This window comes from Penaeus monodon, chromosome 32, assembly GCF_015228065.2.
Source record: "Penaeus monodon isolate SGIC_2016 chromosome 32, NSTDA_Pmon_1, whole genome shotgun sequence".
In the NCBI taxonomy this organism is placed as follows: Eukaryota; Metazoa; Arthropoda; class Malacostraca; order Decapoda; family Penaeidae; genus Penaeus; species Penaeus monodon.
Window position 1 is genome coordinate 36363505 of NC_051417.1, and position 846 is coordinate 36364350.

Below are 846 nucleotides of genomic sequence, written 5' to 3' on the forward strand. Positions count from 1 at the left end.
TGTACATTGCATGTTTTGTTGCAGTATGTCAGTAACTAGTTCGAAGGTTTATAGTCGACAATTTGAAATAGACATTTGAATAAGATTTTCTTTTGAGTTTCATTCAGCGGAAATATTTCCTGCACACTGTCAGCGAAACGTTGCATTACACATTACTTCTATTAGAATTTTTCATTTCAGACTTTTTCAGAATATTTTTAAAAATTAGTTGTTTTTCGACAATGCATGTTGTAAGTGTTATTGCATTCACACAGGTCTTTTTGCACGGACGTTTTTCATTAATGATACGTTGCTTTCGGGGGAAATTATTTTAATATAAGCAGCAACGACAGAAAACACAATGCACAGACATGTACACGTTTTTTATGCAAAGCACACTTTGATATATGTATGGAATGCATAAAGGAGAACTATTAACTTCATTATGAAAGGAATGCAATAGATACTTTAATGTAAAAATATGTCGTAGGCGTTGGTTACCATACTAAATGCCACATTCCTTTGCAATGAATAAAGAATAATTTTGAATGAATTGCCGATTTCACATAAAGTAATTGCTCTATCTTCTTCCAGTTCAGTTTAATTCTAACTCTCTTCTGACTCAAATAGTAAATAGCAGTATGTTTACTGTTCAAAACAGACGTTAGATGTAGACCAGCCAAACTTCGGAGAACGTGTAAATTCCTCTCTGCGTTATGTATCTTCATTACAGGATGATACGTGAATGTAAAAGGAAACGAGTGGCAGAAATAGACTAGACATTTTTTTATTCTGATAAGTTAAATTCCAGTAAGAAAAGGTACCGAATGTGTCGCCCCAATTCACGGGTTAAAGACTGTCCCTCCG